Raw genomic sequence first — 23512 nt, 5'->3', positions numbered from 1 at the left:
TTGTTAAAATTCACCGATCAGCAGCTCAGAAAATACCAGGATTTTTTCCCCCTTGAGACTTCACTGCTAATGCCAGTGAAGTTTTTTTTTTTTTTTTTTTCATACAAAAGTTATTTCCATTATTCACATTTTTTTTTCTTGTGGGCCTCTGAGGGCATACACAATGTGTTTTCCCTGTGCACAAACAGGAGCCAGAGCCTCTTTCTAACGGGGAGAACTGGATCCCGACGCCAGAATCGCCGTGAAGGGTTTCGCGTCAGTTGCAGAGAGCTCCCAGGGCGCCCCACTGTGCGGACCACTCTCAAACCCTTCTTGGCCACAGAGCTGCGGTCATACAACCCCAACATCTCAAAAACCCGTCCACAGTCCACGCAAACAACCAGGTGAATGCGCTCAAAACAAAACGTCTGCACGGAGCTGCTTGGCGCAGCCAGCCCACGGAAGCCGTGAAAAAAAGGCGCCTCTTCAATGAACAACGTAAAGATGTTAATCAACACCACTGCCTGAACAGAAAGAGTTCTTAGAAATGCATAGGTTGAAGAGATGTGCACCATGGGGGACTTCTGCCTGTAAGTGGCAGAGCAGGAAACAGCAGGCCCACAGGAAGCGACTTGTCTGCGCAGCAGTGAACCCGCCCATGTAAGCGACCCCTGGGCCCCCCTGCAGCCAAACACTTCCTGTTTTAGTGTCTGTGAAGTGATGCTGGAGGAGAGGCGATGTAGTGATTTGAGAATGCACTGGGTCGAGGGTACAGAGTAAACGAACCTGGATGAACCCAACCTGTGCAGTACCTGAAGAACACCCTTTTAAGTCTGTCACAATGCCCTAATGAATCAGAATATATTCGTTTTAGATTGATATTGAACTCCTTGTACTGTTCTGGTTATCCAAGTAATAAAATCATTAGTTCACAGATCTAATTACTTTACTCTGATCAGTTTAGCTTTTAAGTTAGTACAATACTGAACATATTGTGGTTTTGGTGCTCAAACTAGTCAAAAGCAATTGCAAAGATGCTCTATTTATGTTTTTTTACTTCATGTACATCTTTATACAGAGTAATGTTTTGTCTGTTTGTGGGTGTGTTTTTTCTGTTTTTTTTTTTTTGTTTGTTGTTTTTTTACTTAAATGATCCGTATAACTTTAAATGACCATTAGAGGACAGTGTTAAAGTTGTTTGGTCATTAAGAGAAACCCCTGTCATTTTGCTACAATTAAACATGGTTATTTTGAATGAATTGGAAGTTAAATCCAACTGTTTATTGACATGTCTTAAATGTTACCACACGCCTGTTAATCTAGGAGTTCAAGGAGCCCCTCAGTCCTCCGGTGCCTGAAGAACTTTAGTGATTGGTGGTCCACTATTATTACCTTTGGTTCCCCAGCGACATACTTTCTGACCAGAGCGGAGTGAAAAACAGACCGAAGATACGACCATCCTAGGCCATTGTGTAAGTACGTTACTTCATTGTATGTTGCAAGCAAATCAACCCAGTTCCTATTCATAATACGTGTGTGTGGTGTGCCTGTGTGGTGGGTGTGTGGTGTTTGTGTGGACTGTTGTGGTGTGTAGTGACTGTGTGTGTGTGTTTTGACTGTGTGTGTTGTGTGGCGTGGTGTGCTGTGGGTGTTGTGAGACTGTGTGTCAATAGTCTGGCTATTCCATGGGCCATTTTGGGCTGATGTAATAAATAGTACCATATTACGTTGATAACTCAACAAGAGCTGAAATGATAATGTATTATCGTTTTACAGGATTCATTATTCAAAGAAAGGCCAACTGTTCTGTCTACAGACTCCAAATGATTACAATTGGTGCTTTGTTGGCGCATTGCACATTTGGAACTGTGCTTGACAAAAAACCAAATAATTTGAAAAATTTTCCTTTGGGAAGTCACATGGGTGTTTGACCATACAACATTTTATAACTAAATTGATTAATACATAATGAATTTGCAATATGTTCCCTGATAAGGAAGTACGTAATTTGGATTATAATGTGTTGATTAATGTGTACATCACTTTTATGTCTAAGTTAAGGTCGAATAACCAAGAGTACAGTCACAGTTTATTTTTTTATATGTTGTAGTACTCTGAATCTGGCAAAGTAAACCAAAGTTTATCATAAATCTAGTGGAGTAAAAAGTACAATATTCCATCTACCAATGTTAGTGTAGTATAATAACTGTAGATTGGCCGGTGAACCAACATCCTGAGATTAAACTTGCTGCAGTCCAGATTAATATTAATTTACGAGGCGTTTGTCAACGTCCCGTAGCGTTTCACTTTACACTCAGCATGGTCAACAAACATTATATTTTCAATATATATCTGTCGGCTTGTGCGAGCATGGCGCCAGTGTTTGGACGGTGCGACTCAGCTCCTGAGTGGAGCTTTATTACCAACAGTTGTTAATCCATCCAAAATACCTTTCCGTGTTATTGTCCAGTTTCCTCTGTAATGGTTGCGTCTGTGGATGGGCGCGTATTAAGGGAACGGTCTGTGGCGCGGTTACAACAGGTGAGCGGTTCACAACCCTATTTGTTCCATACACTTTGGCGCCATCTTGTTTTGTAACCTCTCACGTAAGAGTGTAGAGTTTCTACCGAGGGGTATCCGTATACCCTTTTTTTCCAAGCGTTAGACTGGGAACTCTCCCTGTAGTACTCTGGCGCGTATTGCAATTGTCTTTATCGACCTTTCTCTTAAAAAATAAAGCCACAGAAATGGAGCATCGGGGGAAAAACGCTTCTGGAAGTCAGCCAATTTTTGAATTGCAAGCCCAGCAACAACGAAAGCCCGTGTGTTGGTATTTTATTAGAAAATATGGTTCATGTTTTAACAGAATTGGAAACTATAACCACATTACATTAAACATGATTATCAAGTCGCTATGTAAGTGTTCCACACATGATGTATTTTGAGTTGAGGACAAAACCGTTTATATGCGACTTTCACAGCGCCTTCAGGAACTAATTACTGCGCCACCGTCGCTGGTTGTGCTTTTATAAATTACAATAGACTAACTACTGAGGTGAATGTGTTCCAGTCAGTTCAGGTCCAGGGACCTTTTTAGTTTTACTTTCATATGTAGTTGTGCAGCCGCGTGATTAGCTCCTTTCTACTTGCTTTGGGTTAAACGTAACAGTGCGGCTCTGCGTCTGATCGTCTCCTGTCCAAAACAAGCTAATACACAACCATGGGCTGGCTGCAGATATGGTTAACTGCCTGAAACTGCTGGCATTGACAGTCTAGTTGCACTGAGCTGCAACCGTTGTAAGTTCTTAGATCCTGCCCTTTCTGCGTTTGCTTTCCAGAACGTTATATTTCCGACTGCACGGATTGCTTCAGACATTTAACAATAAGTCACCCAAAAACATGTTCGGGGATAAAGGGCGGGGCGCAGGGTGCCAACGCCCCGGTTTCATATGGACCTGACATCGGTCCGCCGGGGAACAAGTGACTCTGGCTTTCAGGCTTCCCCTGCATTGCACGTGCGCCTTGATCATTTCCGCTATTTATTAACAGCTAGTTGCGTTGTTGAGTTCATTAAGCGCACATATACTCTTTGCTGTCTGATTGTCTAGCGCTCGCGTAAAAATATAAACACAAACTCCTTGGTCTTACGTCGCTCGTGAGACTTTGAGTGTCTGGCGATGAAGTGTTGACAAAAACCACACCACGCCCTATTATGGTATAACAGAAAGGATGGCCCCCGCCCTTACACTCCGTTCTTGATGGGCTAAACCCCTCCTAAGATTGTTTATGAATAAGATGAGTCACTACTATTGCCAAGTTCGGAGGGAGGAAAACCTGCCACCCCTCAGGGTTTGTGTTCTCTTTTCTTGAAAACAGACGTTGCAGTCTCACCACTAGACAACGATGCTGTTCCTCAATGGCCAAAACAAAGATGTCCAGTTTCAACACTCATTTCCATAATAACCTCATAATACGCCGCAGTCATGTAACTAGGCTAAAGTTAAATAGTGTACGTTACATACCGGGGTTTTTTAAATTCTAACGAAATTAAACGATAACGTGAGTTGCATGTCCACTTTAACTGCAAAGAGAGTAGACACAATTTTCTTTCCAAAAATGTAATCACACCTCATGTTTCCTATAGGTTCTGTGGTGTTTCACATTCATTTCCCAGTGTGAGTTAATGGCCCCAAGTCTTCAATATTGACACTGATACACTGATATGGGTGTATTAGCTTTTATAAATGCACAAATATACAGGCCGAACCTATTTTAGAAAAATAAGGCACTGTTCAAATTTAAAGAGGGGTGTTAGTTTGTGATAAACTTGATTAAAAGAAAGCAAGAAATCAAACTAAACTGAACATATTTTCAACCTTGCTACTGTATTACAGCACTGTAGCATCAGTTTCCACAACACATTAGCTCCTTTCACACATGGACTGTAATCTGTTAAGAGACTGCCAATTTTACATGTCCCTCGGTTGCTCTGTCAATGGCCAACTTGGATAGTTAAATTTTATATAATTGCTTTTCTTTCTTTCTTTTTTTAAATAGCTACTAAAAAAGAGTTTTTTTTTGGAAGGGGGGGAGTCCCGTATGGATGACAGTGGATAGACAGAAACGGTGGGGATGACACGCAGCAAAGGCAGCGTTGTATTTGACCACCTCAAATTTTAAGTAAGGTTATAGCTGCTTGAACCAATCCAACAACAAGTAAGAGATGTAGAGTTAAGCTGTAATATTGCAGCTAGCCATGAAACTTATCGTAGCTACAGTATTTGACTGCCTATAACGATTTTAGATTTATTTCAGCTACATGGGCGAACAATTTTTTAAAAAGCTTGGGAAATGTTCAACCCACAAAATTTAAGGGACTACTGTCCCTCATGCGTAATAACATTACAGCTAGGCATGTTGAGTAGACAGCTCACTTTGTAATTGCACTTTACCATTAGCAGACCTATGGTGTGAAAAGCCAAAATGATTACTTACTTAAACAAGCATTTCACAGATTCAGGTGATTCTTTTGAAATTATTTTCTGAGGCTGCAGTTCTACTACCATTGATCATACAGAGACATTTGTGATATTTAGAAGGGCTCAGAGTGAGAGCCTCCTGCTTATTCCCTGCTCGCTACCCGCCATGCTGCGTTAGGAGAGCAGAGTCCCCCCCCCCCCCCCCCCCCCCCCCCCCCCCTTCTCTGCTACTGTATAGAGGTCACCTGTGTGGAGAAAAATAGGCCAGTGTTTCTCTGTGTTGCGCACTTTATAATGTTATAGAATAAATGCCTCTGTGTTTTTCTATGTACATCAATTTCCTCAGATAAAAAGGCATTTTCTCAGTCTACACTGTGTTTTCGCACCACCCAATTATCATCTTCATAACTTGGCCATTCACATCTTATGAAAACGTTGCTAGCGCTTTACCAGAACATATGTTCTTTGCTACTGTTTTTACTTTTCACGAGAAGATTTTTTAGGTAATGTCAACAAACATTGAGCAAATGCAAATGGGGACACGCACGGACTGATAAATATATACCTATGTTTTTCTCTAGAGGATTACGGCTAGTTAATGCTTCTTCCTTTTTCACACGATATTTACCATGGTAGGAGAACATGTTTATGAAACTGGCATCACTGTCTTTAGAGATATTTTCAAGGCAATTTTTCGTGGTAAGCCTGCTGCTGAGCAAAAAGTCCTGTGTTCTTTGAGTTCCTTTCCCCAACACCCTAAGAGCACTGCATGCTAGGTACTTTTCCATTGGCCCCCTTGATTAGCATTACAAATGAAGTTGGTCCCCTGGACTGTGGCGCCCACTGCTCCCCATAGTTAAACTGGTTAATGGCATATGTTATATGGATGGGTTAACTCATGTTTAAATGAACTGGCAAATAAGAATTTCCATATACCTATCTCAACATTGACATCACAGCTGCCAAAGCAACTAACAGCCTTTTTCTTCCGCATCCATACATCATGGGAGGGTTGTCTGAGTATGATTGGATAGTACTTCCATTATATAAACTCTTTGTTCTACTCCTCTTTTCAGAATCCGCTTAATGGCCAAGTTGTGAACACACAATTGAATTTGACTCCGGCTTATGGGGCTTTTTTATGGCCAGAATATTGCACATATTCTTCAGGCAAGTCCCATTGTCTCATTTATCGTTACGCTCTCAGCTGTACACTTTTTTTCTCTTAATTAAAAATATTTTCCATTGCAACAGTTTCTTTTTCAAATGTTTGTTTGATTTCTCCCATATGTCTGAAGTCGGCAAGTAGATTTCTTACATCAATTGTGAGGTTATAACTCATTCGTTTCAGAAGTGATCTGTAACAGTTACCTTCAAAATATGTTTTATTACATTCAGCAACAACATGCAGCATGTTTATTCCTTGACGTAGTAGATATGGTAAGCTTCCCTCGATGTGGGGATTTCTTAGTAGATTTAGGTAGACTTGCAACCCCCCCCCCCCCCCCCAACACCCTTGGTCAGTGACGGACTGGTGTACATTACGCAAGATGTATCCTCATTAGAATACCATCCTTTTTCGGAGTGTGCTTTAGCTTGGCAGGATTTTGTAAATGTAAAAAAGGGAGGAGATTTTTGGGACGATCACTTGGTAACGCTAACGGAGGTGTAAACTTACAAAATGGCTGCTCTTCTGACTCTGGCCTGGTCTGTTTCTGACAGTTCAGTAAACTGCTGTCGCGTCCTTAGCATTGGAGTTAAAGTGCTGACTGGTTTTGGATTGCTGTAATAATAGTGGGCTGGCTGCTTGTGGCTGGGGGCGACTGCGGATGTGTCCCCGGGGCTGTTGTCAGTCTCCTCATCCGCACTGAGCCCGTCGCAGCGCTGGGAGACTGAGGCAGAGGACAGTGGTGTGCTAGACTAGCTAGCTAGCTAGCTAATCCATCAGATTAATTGTCTGTGTTCAGTACGTTTACTGATTAATTCGTGGGTTAGCCCAGAGTTGTTAACCGTATCAAAACGCAGTGGTGGCCTAAAGGTTAGTACGCAGCTGTGACCTGGAGGTTGTCTGTTCAATACCCAGACCAACAGCAAAACCTGGGTGGGGAAAGTGAAAGAGGTTCCCTTACGTAAGGCCCTTAACCTCCAAACCGTTCCAGTGAGCTGCTCCAGTGCCCATCAGATTCAGACTGTGGTTGTGCGGTACCCCTTCCAGAATTAGCTACCGTTCTTGACCTAGCATTAGTATTGCTACTTTTCAACCAGCACCTTTTTATAGAAGTAACCTTAATGCAACATCGAGCACTTTTCCCTCCCAGTCCCCCTATGGGTTGAAGCGGAATTGTCCACTACATTATCGTTATTCTTATTCTCATTCAAACTACAGATCCGCTACTCCAACTTGCATATTGCGTTTAAGCCAATAGAGCCGCAAAGCAATGCAGAATTGCCCATTTAACCCTGTATCGAGTTAATGAACCAATGAATTGATTTTGGAACCATATTTTAATTTTAACGTACAAATAAATTTTGGTGTTGGATTGACTCGATATGAAATCAATCAATCTCAATAATAAGATCGGTTGTATTACTGGTTGCAGTAGTAGTGGCATGTATCAATTACATGCCCCTACACCCCCCCCAAAAAAAAAGATCAAGGTTTGTTGGAATCGTGGTCAAAATTGTGATAAAAATCGAAGACGTTGGGTTTGGTGTTTCTTTACAGCCTAGACAATCATGGAGTGTGGGCAGTGGCAGGCCTTTGTTTGTTTTGCTATGTTGTATCACTAGGATCTCAATGGTTTTGTCAACATTTTGTCACTCAGTGACTCAGTGGTTTATATTCAGTTCACGCCAGTCACGACAAAATAAGCCTGTTTTTATTCCCTGTCCATACTCACCGGATATCTTAATTTAAGTTTTGCTTCTATTTTAACTTGTTTCCATGTACTTTTAACAAAACATAGGTAAATTTGTATTCTTCGCAGTGTAGTACTGGGATGTACAGATAGTACCTGAAGTGTGCATAGGAGCCACTGTAGTATTTTGTTCGTTTAACCGGGCTTGTTTCTTCCACAAGGATGACAAAAGGAAAAGCGCGCCTGGAACAGTTGGCAGAGACGGAGGCACTCTGATGTGAACTATAACTCAACAATCCACATCAACACTTTCAAGCAAAGGCAGAGTGCCGCGCGGTGCCCACCCAACCTCCTGCCTCCCCCCCCCATGACCCATCACTGTCATCCCCTCCCGGTGGTCCACCCTACCTCAGACTCACCCACTCTGCCTGCGCCACACTCTGCCCCCCAGCGTCTCCACCACCTGCCGCCCCTCTGCCACGCTCTCTCCCAACCAAAATCTGACCACCACAACCTCTGTCTGCTAACCAACACCCCACGCATCTGATACGAACCACACCATCATCCACCACCGCTCATCGACCAAACTAACAGTAATAAACTACAGCAGCAGACACACCAGCAGCTGGTTCCACGCTACCCTGGTTCCTCGTCTCGCCCCCCCAGCAACATGCCTTACTCCCTCAGTCGGGCCACGTAGTCCAGCAGCCTCCTCTACAGAACGGCCACCATCAGCCGAGGGAGTCCTCCTGATGACGGCCGCCACCTAGACACGAAGAGGCCTGGAGGGTACGTCTATTTACTTCTTTACATTGTAATTTAAATAGGACTACACCGAGTATTGTTTTTATTTGATCTGTTCATTTTTGTCAATCATATATCAGTTCCAATCTGTCAGAATAATGAAAGTTGCATTTGGCCTTTAGCCTGCTGAAAACCCCTCAAACATTTGTCTTGTAATGATTTAAATGAAGAAAAACAACAACATTAAGCATTTGTGAAGCCGTTACATTGATATTTCACCCTCTAAGAGACAGAATATTGTCACTTACAGTAAATTATCTATTAAACTAACAGAAAATTCTTCTTTGGTTGATTTTGATTATTGTCATGCAATTGCCCTTTTAAAATACCAAATTCTCACTATACCTCATCTGTGCTCTTACAGGCAGGCACAGAGGCATCAACTTGAAAAACAGGTGGGTTCAACCTGTCCACCATAGTCCTCCTTAAAGAGAGCGCAGTTCTGAGGTTATTGGTATTGTACATTTGATAATATGTACTAGTTACATCGTGTTTTTCTCTGAAACTGACTGGTTCCTTTGTTTATTTGTAGCGGTTAATTTTAAGCTAAGCTTGATCTTTTTTTTAGTAAAGAAAACTAATTGAAAACGTTGTTGTGTTAACATTTGTTACTAAAATAAGCCAATTGTGGCTCAACCCCTTCCTGCTCTCAATCCCTTTCTGTGTTTTGTGTCTGTCAGACGGGCCCACTTGGGAGTGCTTTGAGACGCTGAAAAAGAACATCCCCAACATAGAACGAAGAAGACTCCAATCTGGCGTGCTGAGAAGTGCGCTGAGATTACATCCAGGTAGACAGTCTAGTTTGCTAATGCAAATGTTTGTTGTCTGTACACAAAGACCTATACAGCTAACAACTACACTATCCATTCCATACCTTTTTTTTTTTTTCCTTTCTTTTTTTTTTTTATCCATGGTTTAACAGAAAAATTCTAGCAACCGACTATAAGCTTCAGCCTGTGTACTGCATTCATCAGATGTTTTGATTTTGCTAAGACTTGTTGTTCATTTCATGATTTCTACTGAACCACGGAGCCTCCATTATTTCGTGGCCACCATGCGATAGATCTAGCTTCTCGGGTGCAAGTGGAGGGCATTTGTTTAAATAAGGGGCGGGAGTAAACAAAAGCCTGCTCTTTTGTAGTTATCATGATCCATAATATCATTCGTCTCTGATTTGAAGAGATGGTGATTATTGGTGTTTTTTATTCCAACTGCCATTATTTTATGGTTGGTCTTTTTCCTCAAAAACATTCCTTGTGTACGAACAAAAAGTTGCGTGATTTTATTTTTGTTAGGATGGACTTGAGTAAAAGACATAGAAGTGTGAGTTGGTTGACTTATCTAAGTATTTTACAGCTGGAAAGAGTTTTTTTAATTTTTTTCTAAAACTGGACTGTCTTGCAGTAGAAGGGCAACATTTTTGAAATGGTGCGACACTACCAATAAAAATAATCTGTCACATTTCCTTTGCACAAAGGTAAAAAAAAACGAGATGCCCTGCTCAGCACTGGACCAATAAAAGCCCTGCTGGTTGGTAATGTATGCAAGCTCATCAAGCTCGTCTGTATTGAAACGAAAATCGATACCAACAATCTGTCAACAGTTAACGGTAACTGAAATATGTTTCCGAAAAAAATAGGCAGAAGTAGGCATGTCAGTTACATAATCATTGTTTACATTAATATTTATATTTTGATCGGCACGGCCTAGTTTACAGATTCATCGGATTTTGAGGGAAAGACGAGGGTTCGGCTGTCTCTCTTCAATCGCTTCTATTCTTTGTGTCCTTATGCAGAAGTACAGCGTGTAGTTACAGCAACAGCACTAGCGCAGCAGAAAACTCCCAATGACAAAATAAGTCACTTGGATTTTTTTGCTGGTCTATGATTGGGATATCTGTACACTGGTAAATGATAAAGTAACACTTACACATACTACCAACATTGTTATAATAAAAACTTGGTTGGTATACTGCAAAGGATCCTTAGTAAGTCTTTGTCGTCCCAAAATAAATATTATACAACAGCCCGACCGAAAGTGAGGCCTATGACATTCATTTCCTGCCCAACATTGTTTGTGGTTATTCAGTTATTCTTTTTTCCCCTTGCTTTCCTTTTGTATTTCCGTGTGCCCCTTTCTTTCCGGATGAATTTAAACGCTTCCTCATTTGTACCTTTTAAGCAACTTTTCTTTTAATATTAACAATATGGTGCATTGCATTGTCCACAATGACTCCCCATGTGTTGGCGTCATCTCTGACAGTGAGAGTATCCTGGTTGTAAACTGCTGGTGCAAAGGTCACCACTGGCCTCAGTTTAACTCTTTCAGACGTGCAGTTGTGCAGTGTATCATAGTGTTTACTCTGGGCCTTTTTTATTCTTCTATAGGTTACTACCTGTATGGTGAAAGTTTTAAATCTGGAACACAGTTCACCCATTGGCCTAAGTAGGCATCAGGTGTGGAATTAAGAATGGCTGTCATGTTTTTGTGTGTATTTCCTGTAGTGTTTATTAGAGTTGCATGTAAGCTAATTAGAATGTTTTTTTCACTTTGTCTAGTGACAACTAGGGCAACAGAATAATTAGGTACTTATGTGCATATACTCAGCAGAATATTTGGTGTGCACATTGATAGTCATTCATGTGTTTAATCTTTAGGCCTCCATGAACAACCAACCCTGTAGTTCATTTACTTATTAAGTTAATTATATCATATATTCTGCTAAACTTGGTGCGGGTTACCATGTACATTTTGCACGAGACAGTTGCTGCTAATGTGATGCTCTGCAAGCAGCATCTGTTTTCCTCTTTGCATGTGGATACTGAAAGAAACTAGGACAGCGTGGGTGCAGAGCTCGTCACCCAATCCCCTTCCTCTCCCCCCTCTCTGCGTGATTAGGCAACACAGTGTTTAGAGTGTTGAGTTTGCTTGCGAACTGACCTGCCTCTCTTTTCCCCTATCAACAGCTGAGTATAAAGCAAATATATACAGCGACCCCACTTTCGTTACAAACTCTCATGGTCTACTAGATACAGTTTTTTATTATTATTTTAATTTGATGAGCTCATGGATGGTGTCACGAGTAAACTGAAACTTTCCACTAATTAAAGGTAAATTCTAGCATGACGGGTCCTTTTTGTAGTTTCCCAGATCAACAGTCATTTAGAGGTGGGAGTAGAGAAGAAACAAAACACGTGTATATACTGCACTTGACACGCTGTCCAGAGCTACAGAGGTGTGTCTGCCCTCATGGCTGGCGCAGCGATGCGGCCTGCCCGCAGGAACACCATGCTCCTTCCTTTGATTTATCTTGCCCGTTTATCCCAGTGTCAACTTGGAAAATAGTGCAGTTATCAGTTCCAGAAAAGTCCTGGCACATTGACGTAGTTCTGTTCACTTCCACTTTCATTTCACATCAATGATCACAACACTGACTAGAACCTAAATAAGATTATTTTGCTTTTGATTAAGTTGTTTTGTGGGTTTTATGTTAACACCGAGCTGTACATCTGTTTAGTTTTTTACCTAATTTATACAGCGTGTTTCTAAAGGCTTCCCCCGCCAGCCTGTAGTGGTTGTTGCAAAACCGAGGCTGTAAAATACGTCCTGATGTAGTAGAGCTGCTCCTCTCTACTCCCCTCCTTTCCTCCCTCCCTCCTGCCTCTCTGAGCTTTAAGGCCACATGAGCAACAGCAAGCATGGCCTAGCCTGAGCTGTGTGACGTCACCCCCCCTTGCTGGGACCCCGCCCAGCACTGCAACAGGCAGGACTCGCTGTGAAAACCACGGCCTAGCTGCCAGCAGCAGGAAGGAAATATGTATAGTAAACACAAGGCTGTGTTACGCCACTCGTACTTCATTTTTCTCACAAAGCTGACGGAACTTGTTCCTATACTGCATGTCCACAAAATGCCAGCCTGAAACGTGTGTTGTGCATCTGGTAGGGAAAATCTTGAGAATAGAGGTAGAGGAAGGTGATATTGTTTTAATATTTGTCGCATTGTAAGTAAATTCATTTAATGTGACACTAATAACATATTTCCTAGATGCCTTGCCTTAAACAAACCACCAAGTACTTTGACATTTATTATTCATTCCTCAACATTAAAAATAATCAGTCTTCTTGGCAGTCGGGTCACTGCTCTTAATTTTCATGTTTTTTTCAGCTTAGTCTTTGTGAAAGTCTTTGGTGACACTCAGTCTCTTCTGTCATGGTTTGAGTCAAGACTACAGTCAAATCAACAGCTGTATAAGCCTTATATATGTATCCATCTCTAGCAAAATTGTGATTTTTTCAAGGAAGAAAAGAAATGTGTCCAACGAAAGTTGTTTTTTACCATAAGAAGATTTATGTGACAAGTAGCACACCATACAGTATATGATTGCAAATTTTGCTACAGTGCTCTTTGACTGCACTGGAGCATGGTCGGACTCGACTGGTAATTACAATGAGGTAATTTGCCATGTGTCAGTGGTGTGCAAAAGTAGGATTTTTTCCCCGTATACAAGCTTAATTGGTAGTCATGCGCCACGTTTAGTTCTCTGTTGAGCTGAGGCACAGTGAGACGGGTTTATGGTTACCCCACGTCCAAGACCTCTGTGCAGAAGCCTGATGATCATTCATCCGCTTAACAACATGTCGCAACGTGGCCTCCTGTGCTCCTGGCCCTTTAAGAAAACCCAGCCTTGTGCCTTCTGCTGCAAAGTGATCAGTGGTACAGCTTATACTGCTCTCTTTCAATCCCCCACTTCTGCGCCGCCCTCCCTCTCCATTCTCTGGGGCCATTGCTCAGCATCGCATTGCTTGTGACGCGCTTAAGCAGTGTTTCACCACACATAACACACTCAGGTTCGATTGAAAAGGCCATCTCTTTCTTGTAGGGGAAGTTAGAAGCTCAGGGGTGCGCCCTTGTGCAAGAGACAAAAGGTCCTTGTATCATTACAACCTGGTAACTTGATTACTAGGGTTAAGTCAAGTCTGATTATCTCGACAGACTTGGTTTTCAGGTTACCCCTTTGTAATCTCAGACTAGCTGTTCAGCACCAGCACGTAACAGTGGAGTTCAGTGGGTCTGTGGAGCGTTTCCTCCATGAGTCATAGTTTGTGGCATGCACAGTTGGGGCACTGCTCACATGAAGCTGCCTCCTAATACATGAGTGTAAATACAGCCAGTACCCAGTCCTGTGTCACACTACGCGTTTTATTCATTTCTTTCTGCCCTCCTGACAATCTTTTCAGATAGATTCTGTGTGTAGGACTCGGTTCTCCAATCCTTGTGAGTAATCGTTTTCATTATTACACCCAGTTAAATGAATGTTTACAGAGAAAACTAAATTGCACATGAAGGTGTACACTTCTTTAGGTTACCGAGGAACTTATGAGGTTTATTCTGTTTCCATGACAACTAAAGAGGGCATACAGTAGATCATGTATTGAGACAGAGGATATTTTAACGGTTTCAGCGAAGTACTGATTCTGCTCTTCTTGACAGAGGGGCCTGTTGATGGTGGTCTTGATTTCACTGCACATCTGTGCCCAGATGTCATGAGTAAATAGTAAGGAACTACATTCATTCATCAATGGGTATAATTATTTGTCCTGCTTCTCCATGCTTCAATTAAAACAATAACTTTGTTTGAATACCAGTGGTTGTGACTGAAATGATGCAATACAGAAGCACTCAACCACTTTCCACAAGTTAATGATAATACAAAGCACACCAGTGTTTTCTTCCTTGTTTTCCTCAACAAACAACGCTGAGTTAAAGACAATTTGGAAACCAGTATTTAAGCAGAGCTAGACAGATAATCTGTTTTTATCTTGTCAGATATATTGCTATAGGTGTATATGTTGGTTATAAGTAATCAAATGCGATACAGAAACGGGTTTTGAGGTTGCGTTTTTCACTTTAATAGCCAGATTAAAGGCTTGTTTATGGGGATTTATTGGGCTTGATGATATTGTTGTCATGGCTTTCTTCTGCCAACAAGTATTGAACACGGACTTTCAGTGAGTTTGTAGTTGTGTGTAATGTGAACTGATAACACCCAGTGGGATGCAGTCCAAGCACAGACCGCTTGCAGCCCATGCAGTTCTAATCCTGGATAAGGGCTAGACAGGTGCTGAATTCACAAGGCCTGCCTTTTGTCCCCTTTTGCTATTTAGTACATGTTATTGTACGTAGATGCACACCACAGACCACGTGCTCTCTACATACAGCTAGCCTCAACACACAGATAAAAATGTCCCCTTTCTCAATTAAACACTTTCACACAAGACTATTTGCACATGCACTGTATCCTCCACAAACTGATACTGTTGGCTTGAAAACTATCAGGAAGTCACACCTGGGTAATCTGGTTTATGATCCTGAGTCATCAGGTTGCTGGTAACAGATTCGTGTAATGTCCCTGAGCTCTACCACCGAGGCCAGTCTGTGTTGGATACTTTGACCAAGCGAGCTTGATGTGTAATACATTATAACGTGTTTCGATTTCAAACACAAATCCCCTTGGAGTGTAACTCTACCTGTCTGTAGTAGCAGCGGGGGCCGGTAACTGCGGTTGAAAAAGTCACGGTTTTAAAACCACTTACATTTTTCATCATTCTTTCCTAGGTAGTAGTGATTTTTCTTAGTCTTCAAGGACAAAAGTGCACTTCATATATAATAAGATATATATATATATATATATATATTTATACACACTCTTCTCTCTTTGCCAGTTACAGGGAAGCCAGCCGAGATTGTTTGTGTTTTTTGCTTGTGTCAGCTGACAGGTTAGGGGAAAATTGGTCACAGAGAGCCACTGCCTGGAAGCAACCTCTTACTTTCCATTCTGTCTCCTCCCTCCTTCCTCCTCCCCTCCCTCTTTCCTTGTACTTCTGTAGCTCTGTCATTTTGTCTCGGCACCAGGTTTAGCTGCGGTTTAATTGTTATATCGTTTTTCTTGGAACCTGTTCCTTAATATTTATAGACATCATGAGTGTAATGCTTATATTCATGGAGTTTTGAGCAGTGGCGACCATTTTTCTTCAGAAGTTGGACATTTTTTAGAAAACAACTGGTTCTTGTTGCTAGAAGCTCGAATAAACATATTTATAAATGAATTAATGAGACGGTCTCCCTCCTCCTTTAGTGGCCGAAGGGCTAATTCTTATTTGTTGTGATTTGTTTAATAACGTTTTCTGATCTTCTGCAAAACAAACAAGTAATTAGAACTGTCAAATAAATGTAGTGCAGTAAAAACTACATATTCCCCTCTGCAATGTAGTGGAGTTGAAGTATAAAATATATATATATAAAAATATAATATTTTAATTTCTGAAGTTGTATGAGTAATGGTATTTCATTGTATTAAAAGTGCCTCTAATAGTTAGTCAGACTCACCTACTTCATGGGGGCATAAGTCATTATATCACAGGCTAATACAAAGCCATCCGCTCTGGCCTCAAACATTAGCATTGAATTTCAACACCCTCTGACACAGTGTCAACAAAGCAAGACTGGATTATTTTGGGGCTGTGGTATTGGATTAGTGCATTACACTGTACTCGTGAGCCTAATAAACTGAAGCTCACACCATCATGGCGTCACTCGGTTCATGATTTTACAGCCTAAGATTTCTGCTTTCTCCTTTCGACGTTGAAGCGGAAAAGAGGAGTACGAGCATGACATGAGCGACTGGCCAGAGAGAAGATAGCCACGCAGCACGATTACAGAGCTGAAGAACGATCTGAGTCAGTGATGGATTTGATTGAGATTGGACCGAGTCCTCGACCAGACCGTACAGCCAGAGGAGGACCGGCCTCCACCTCCACTGCCTCAGGTAGACTGACAGTCAGTTGGATAACGGGAGGCTACAGGGATCCCCTTGTATAAATATTAAGAATATATTAAAGTAATGTTGATCCAATGTTATTTTGTTCTTATCTGTACAATGACCCACCACCTACGGCACCAAACAACCTCCTTTTTAAAAATGTAGGTGTAGGAGTATGATCAGATGCAATTAAGGAGTTAATTATTTCTTCTGTTGGGTGTTGCAGAAGGTGAAGATATTATGGCTGATGACCTGGAAGATGAGACTGCACCGAGAGAGCAGAGACTGCCTTACCCACCGTGCCTCAAACCATAAACCTGAGCAGCACAAACTGCAACACTCACTCACCCACCCACCACACCTACCCTTCTCACCCAACACTCTCCATCCAGCACAAAGTCCCTCTGCACCCTCAGCTCCACGCCGCTGACAGTGACTCCTGCTCAGCCAGTGTCAAGCCTGCTGCCCCACCTACTATCACAACATCCATCCATCACTCCGCCCCCGTCAGCCCTTTATACCCAGCCATACACAGATGGTGACTGCCTCCACCTACATCCCACCGTTATTGCCATGCTTCAGTGTCTCTCCCTCAGTCATCCAAGCAGTCAACCACGTCATCCAGGGAGGGGTCCCAAACTATTGCCCACCTGGTCTCCTCCCCCCCACCACCACCTGTCCAGTTAGCCCCCCGGCCCCATCAGTCACATCACCGTGCACCCGGTGGCTCACTGAGCCCATCTACTACCCTATATTCTCAACCTGGCTGTCACACAGTCAGCTGTGGTCGGTCACATCACCCACACGCTAAACCCACCCACCCTCACATAACACTGGCACTGCGCTACCACCAGCTGCCACCATAGTTGGCAAGCAGACAGCAGTGAGCACCCAATTGGTGGCCCACACCCACAGCTAGTGTGGGCCAGACAGTGCTCAACCCTGTGACAATGGTGACCATGCCCTCCTTCCCCATCAGCACTCGAAGCTGGCCTGAAGACTGGGACAGGACTCCCAGGCTGCGCAACAGGACAACCCTCGATAGGGGAGAAGCACAGGCCTCAGACCTGGCCATCGAAAAAGCCACAGTGAGGGCAGGAGAGCTGCTGGCCATCGCTGATCCAGTGTATTATCTTCAGAACATACAGCTGATTTAAAGCCGGAAACATTCCTACAAAACCTCTTTCAATACTAGTCTACCACAGTGTCCTAAAGGCTTGAGCCCAATTTAAGATATGGTGAGGGTCTCATGATGTGTGTTTGTGGCAATATACGGGGGGGGCAGATGTTCATACACTCGCTGTTATCTATTGTTGCAGATGATGGAGCAAAAGTCATTCCACATGAGCTTTACAGAAACAGCTTCAAATAGGATATGTTCCCTGCCAGTACACGTGTCAATGTCAGAACCCTGTTACTTGTTCACGTAGGTACTGGCGTAGGCAAGACTCCCATACTACACTAGGACTGCAGTGGATTAACCAATAGTATATCATGTACTCAAGAGGCTACATTGTGTTTTGAGGGCAGTGACAGTGTAGGATCAGAGTGCAGGCCCGCCTAACCAGCACATTGGGAATGTGATGCAAACAGCTCCTCCTCTCCAGCCGCACTGCCGCAGGGCTGGAGCAAAATCACGGACTGAACCCCAGCTCTGATCAGAAGCTGTAGTCCTCTGTTGGTGCATGCAGCATCGCTCCCCCTGCTGGCTGATTGTGTTCTAATGTAATGCTACTATACCTTTGACATAAAGAAATCGGATTGATTGATATAAAAACAACAGCTACTTAAAGTAAAGGAATGCATGTTTGTCAGGGTTTTCTGTTTGTTCCAACATACGGGGACTTCACTGAGCACAAGTTTTAGGGTAAGTAAATTTTTTTGCTGCATATTTTTAAAATATCTTGGCCAAATAGAATCAGTCTACACCGCCCCCTAAAAGTAACGCCACAACAGAATGTGTGAGATACGTACTTGGGTGCTACAAGGTGAAGGAGCTGTGTGTTTAGAGGTTTTTGAATGTGAAACATAAAAGGCATCAAGACGTGGTAAAGTGTGTTTCTATGGTGTCTGGCAGGGCAAATGGTAGTTTGATATGTGTTTGTCACGCGGTAAATGCATGATTGTTTATAGTGATAAACGTGAGGCCTAGCGGTGCTTTGCAGACTTTGACAAGTTGAGACAGAATGTAAGATTTTGGCTCAGAGTTTAGCTCCGTCATCCTAACTTTGAGTTGGGATCGGTATAAAGGGTACAACAGCTGACATAAATCCAATCAGTGTGTGTGTTTTTTCACAACTATCCTTTCCAAAGCAAGCACTGTGAACATTTCTATTATAGTCTCAATGAGCAGCAGTTTAGCATAGCACTTGCTGAAAAGCAACAGCTGGACTCTCTTTTTAATCTGAATGTACTATTACTGAGATGTGAGTGTTGCACTCATCAGAAGTTAAGCCCTGTTTTGTTTAAGAAGATGCGATTACTTTATTAGTATCATGTGTATGTAAGTGTAACATTTAAAACTGATTTTGTTTTAAGATTTAATGTTGCTTGTTTTATCTGGAGATAACTTTGGTGAGTGTAAATTTATAATATAGTTGTGTTTTTGGGACCATGTACAGTGCTGTATATCTGGGAGACGACTACACGACCTCTTCCCAGTTGATATCACACTCAGCCGCTTTGGAAAGTATTCACCTGGAATTGTTTCTGTTTTGTTCTGATGCAATATGATTAAAGCAGGGACTCTGTTTGTTGTTACTAATTCATTGCAAAGATAAATATACCATTTTACCCTCATATTTTATGCAAATGATCAGAACAATCATATTGAAGCAAAACAAATGTGAAAAAAATGAACATGATTCGAGATACTTGAAGAAGCAACAATATATTTGTATGTTTTCCCCTATGGAGAAAGATTAAGTGTATATAGCCTGTAATGTTGGGCTGCATTAGATCTAACTGTATTATGTACTATGTAAAAAAACTGGGGATATATGTACAAATAAAAATTTATAAAAAAAAACAAACAATACTTAAGTAATTGTATTATGTTTCAATGTCTGAAGCCACTTTTTTGTTGTTAAACTGAAGGGTTAGTTTTTTTGCAGCAATACAAATCTGTTGGACTGTTCAACGTCTGGCTTGAGAACAGTCTGAAAAAAATTATGATTTCTATTATTGCTGCAATAAACAATTAACTATTTCTAAATGAATCATTGGGAAACTGGGATTGACATTTTTCTGTTCTTTTTTATTTATAGACCTCATGTTTTCTAATTCTGTTATTAACCTGAGCCCATGGTGACAACTTCAAATGTCTTCTTTGTCCACAACAGATGCAAACCAAAAGTTAAGAAGCATATAAAATTAGAATGAAAAAAATCAGATAAAGTGTTTGATGATAGACTATCCTGCAGCTTTATTGTTATCTAATATTTTGCATAACCAATATATCACATGCACACTCAGTTGCCATAAAAAAGTCTAGTATTGTTACCTAAAATGTCCGTATAGTATGTAAAAAAAAACATATAACAAAGTCTAGATGAGTCAAAAAGTCATAAAATCATAGTATAAGAAAAAAATCATAAAAAGGCATGAAATTAGTATTGTATGTCAGAAAAAGTCATAGTTTAGTAGTTTAAAAAAAATATATAAAAATGCTTTAAATTTCAAAGTTTATTTAGAAAGAAAATCTTAAAAGTCATATAGTATGTCAAAGAAAGTCATAGTATGTGAAAAAAGCCATTTAGTGTCAAAATGTATCCAACAAAAGTCACAGTTTGTTTAAAAAGTCATAGTAAGCGTCCTGACAAAAGTCTTGTCGTTATTTTGTAGAAACACCTGCTATTAACCTGACTTTTAATTAATCAATTGGTAAGAAATAGCTCATATGAAAAGCTAAAACCCTCCCAAATGATGTTAATGCACTGAAAAAATTAGTTTCACTAAAAAAGATTTATTATTTAAACTAGACAGAAGGTCAATTTTGGCAAGACAAACGTTTTGTTGCCTATACACAACAATTTACGACAATACTAAAATATGTCAGCAATTAAATAGTGGTGCTGTGAGATTCAAAGTTAATATTTGTATGACTTCCATGAGCTTGAAGGACTGCATCCATGCGGTTGGCAAGGATTCATACAATTATGATGAAGTCATCAGGAATAGCTAGGAGCAGTCGTGCTGCCTCCGTTTCATCATATTTGGTTTGTCTTCCATGCTTCCTCTTTCATCATACCCCACATATGCTCCATGATGTTCATGTTGGTGACTGGGCCCCAATCCTGGACATCTTGATCTTCTTCACCTTGAGGAACTTTGAAGTGGAAGATGGAAGTAGCGATGGAGCACCATCCTGCTGGAGAATTTGGCCTCTTTTATGGTTGGGAATAAGAGGTAGCTAAGATTTTGGTATTTGAGACTATGATGTTGCCTTCCACCTGCAGATCTCTCGCACCCCCCATACTGGATGTTACCCCAGACCATGATTTTTCCGCCACCAAACTTCTGTTTTCTGGGTGAATCTTGGATCCTGCGGTCTCCAGTAGGTCTCCTGCAATATTTGCGGGCAACTGTGGTGGTAATTCAACAGAAGATCATCTGAAAAATCCACTTTCTTCCACTTCTCCAGCGCCAACCTTTAGCAGGCTGTGGGCCTTGGCAAATCCACCAGTTTTTCAATTGTCTTTTGTTTAGTTGCTGGCTTCTGGGCCTGATTCGACATGGAGGCCATTTCGAGACAGAATCCGACAAACCGTTTGGTTGACACAGGGACTCAGGGGACCAGGTCTGGTGGAGCTCTGCTGCAGTGGCAAACGGGCTGGCCTTGGATTTTTGAGCCAACAAACGGTCCTTCGAGCAGTTGTCTTGCGGGTCTGCCTGACCTGGGCTTGTCAAAAACGTCTCCAGTGCTTCAATGTTTTTTAATCTCTGTACTTGACGCTGAGACACATTGAAGGTGTCTGCACATCAGCGTGGATCTGGTCTTCAGCCTTGAAAATCAAAACTTTAGTCTCAGGGTGAATCTTAGAAATGTTTGCAGAGGTCTAGTGTACTGGGGTTGTTTTTATACACCCCTGAGACCTAATTGATCCATTATTGTCCCAGTGAAGTCCATATGACAAGGCGACAAAACTTATGTCTTTGCAAAAATTGACTCAATGGGCTTTACCAAGCTGTGAATATTAGAATACTTTTTGACAGTTTCTTTTTGCACTGAAACATTTTACCAAAGCCTGTTCTTGGATTAAAATGATCAATAATGGATCAATTAGGTCTCAGGGGTGTATAAAAACAACCCCAGTACACTAGACCTCTGCAAACATTTCTAAGATTCACCCTGAGACTAAAGTTTTGATTTTCAAGAGGCTGAAGACCAGATCCCACTGGCTGAGGTTGGCACACCTTCAAAATGTTCTCATCGTCAAGTACAGAGATTAAAAACATTTGAAGACCTGGAACGTTTTTGCAAGCCCAGGTCAGCAGACCCCGCAAGACAACTGCTCGAGAGGACCGTTTGTTGGCTCAAAAATCCAAGGCCAGCCCGTTTTCCACTGCAGCAGAGCTCCACCAGACCTGGTCCCCTGAAGTCCCTGTGTCAACCAGAACGGTTTGTCGGATTCTGTCTCGAAATGGCCTCCATGGTCGAATCAGTGCCCAGAAGCCAGCACTAAACAAAAGACAATTGAAAAACTGTGTGGCATTTGCCAAGGCCCACAGCCTGCTAAAGGTTGGACGCTGGAGAAGTGGAAAGAAAGTGGATTTTTCAGATGAACTTTCTGTTGAATTACACCACAGTTGCCGCAATATTGCAGGAGACCTACTGGAGCCCGCATGGATCCAGAGTCACCCAGAAACAGAAGTTGTGTGGCGGAAAAACATGGTCTGGGGTAACATCCAGTATGGGGGGTGCGAGAGATCTGCAGGGTGGAAGGCAACATCATAGTCTCAAATACCAAGAAATCTTAGCTACCTCTTATTCCCAACCATAAAGAGGCCAAATTCTCCAGGATGGTGCTCCATCGCATACTTCCATCTCCACTTCAAAGTTCCTCAAGGTGAAGAAGATCAAGATGCTCCAGGATTGGCCGGCCCAGTCACCAGCATGAACACATTGAGCATATGGGGTTAGGATGAGAGGAAGCATGGAAGACCAAACCAAAAGTTGATGAACTCTGGAGGCACACGACGGCTTTCCTAGCTATTCCTGATGACTTCATTACATTGTATGAATCCTTGCCAACCGCTGGATGCAGTCCTTCAAGCTCATGGAAGTCATACAAGATATTAAATTTGACTCACACACCACTATTTAATTTGCTGACATATTTTGTATTTGTCGTCAATTTGTTTGTTTATGTATAGGCAACAAAACGTTTGTCTTGCCAAAATTTGACCTTTCTGTCTAGTTTAAATAATAAATCTTTTTTTAGTGAAACTAATTTATTTCAGTGCATTGACATTTGGGAGGTTTTAGCTTTTCATATGAGCTATTTCTTACACCAATTGATTAATTAAAAGTCAGGTTAATAGCAGGTGTTTCTACAAAATAAGCGACAAGACTTTTGTCAGGGACTGTACTATGACTTTTTTCAACAAACTGTGACTTTTGTATGATTATTTTGACACTAAATGGCTTTTTTCAACATACTATGACTTTCTTTTGACATACTATATGACTTTTAAGATTTTCTTTTCTAAATAAACTTTGAAATTTTAAAGCCTTTTTATATATTTTTTTAAACATACTAAACTATGACTTTTTCTGACATACAATACTAATTTCATGCCTTTTTTATGATTTTTTTCTTTATACTATGATTTTATGACTTTTTGACTCATCCTATGACTTTGTTATATGTTTTTTTTACATACTATACGGACATTTTATGGTAAACAATACTATGACTTTTTTATGGCAACTGAGTGTGCATGTGATATATTGGTTATGCAAAATATTAGATAACAATAAAGCTGCAAGGATTAGTCTATCATCAAACACTTTATCTGATTTTTTTCATTCTAATTTTATATGCTTCTTAACTTTTGGTTTGCATCTGTT

General features: G+C 41.4%; 1 pseudogene; it reads left to right on the top strand.

Annotated features, from left to right (window-relative positions):
* Positions 1 to 2460: 2460 nt before the first annotated feature.
* Positions 2461 to 17597, top strand: LOC116682379 (max-binding protein MNT-like; annotated as a pseudogene).
* The last annotated feature ends 5915 nt before the right edge of the window (positions 17598 to 23512 follow it).

Source organism: Etheostoma spectabile, chromosome 3, assembly GCF_008692095.1.
Source record: "Etheostoma spectabile isolate EspeVRDwgs_2016 chromosome 3, UIUC_Espe_1.0, whole genome shotgun sequence".
NCBI classification, from domain to species: domain Eukaryota; kingdom Metazoa; phylum Chordata; class Actinopteri; order Perciformes; family Percidae; genus Etheostoma; species Etheostoma spectabile.
This window is presented reverse-complemented; position numbering and strand designations above follow the sequence as displayed.